At 55.4% G+C, this 1061-nt stretch overlaps 1 protein-coding gene across 1 annotated transcript in view; it reads left to right on the top strand.

The window, feature by feature from the left end:
* Nucleotides 1-703: 703 nt before the first annotated feature.
* Nucleotides 704-1061, top strand: part of PRKD1 (protein kinase D1) — a 280997-nt gene continuing 280639 nt past the window's right edge. The window contains 1 exon segment of the mRNA XM_025211210.1: nt 704-1011. The gene's annotated coding sequence lies outside the window, so the exon portion shown is untranslated.

Genomic DNA, 1061 nt, shown 5'->3' with positions numbered 1-1061 from the left:
ATGTGTTTGTTCCCACACCTCCCTGTCATCCATAGGAGAGACATGACCCAAAAGTTCTTGAAACAATACAGACACAGGTAGAGTGTCCAATAACAGCCAGTGAAAACCAGAACCATGTTTGAGCTGTAAAATATCAATGAAATATTTTTTTTGGTAAACATTGCAAAGCTTGAAAATGCCTGGCCAACTATTACTGTACATTTTAGTGTAAATGAACATCTCCAACCACTTTCTTCTACTTCGGCTTTGCTGCTGAAACCCACTAGCGGACCTATGCCATTATCTATGTCTATGCAAATATATATTCCGACATAAGATTTGTTGCCAGTGGAACAGGTCGTTGATCTTCCAACTTCTGACTAATGACTTGGAACAGCATTACGAGAAAGCAATACTGTATTTTTGTTTACCTGGCAACAGGCATTTTGTACATCCGCAGTTGTGACATGTAGGTGCCACACGCATAATTCAAGAGCCGCTCTCTTGGTACCCAAGCTACCCGCCGTCCAGTTGTTCCGCCAGATCCTGGCGCTGGCATTGGCCTCGGAAGGCTTGTGCCAAGAGACCGGCCTTGTGCCTTGAAGTTGCCAAGTCCCCCTCGCTTAAGGTTCCTAATGTGCCCCGCGCATCCCTCAGATTGGAAGGGATTTTAAGGAAGAAACAGGTGAGCTCTTTATCCCCCGCTGCTTTCCTTAAGCTGCCTCCTGGAGGAGGAGAGGAGCCCCCCAGCAAGGGGCGCAGCGCTCAGCAGAGGCATCTGCCTGGGAAGGAAGAGCAGCTCCCCTCCCCCGGGGACGGCCCGCTCCCTCCCCCGCCAGTGCGCGCCTGGCTCCGGGGAGGGGGGCGGCCCCGCGCGCTCCTCCAGCGTGTGCGTGCGGGAGAGCTGGCGACAGGTTTCAGCTCCTACTTGGCTGCGGATCTCGCCGCCGAGCGCGCTCCCCAGCCCAGCAGCGCCCGCACCAGGCAGGGGGCAGAGCCGGGCTCGGCGGCAGCATGAAAGCGGCGCTCAAGGTACCGGCCCGGCTGCAGCGGGCTGCCAGCTCTCCCCCCGCAGAGGGGAG

This window comes from Alligator sinensis, unplaced genomic scaffold (genome assembly GCF_000455745.1).
Source record: "Alligator sinensis unplaced genomic scaffold, ASM45574v1 scaffold668_1, whole genome shotgun sequence".
NCBI lineage: Eukaryota > Metazoa > Chordata > Crocodylia > Alligatoridae > Alligator > Alligator sinensis.
Note: the sequence above shows the minus strand (reverse complement) of the source record. Positions and strands in the feature narration are given on the sequence as shown.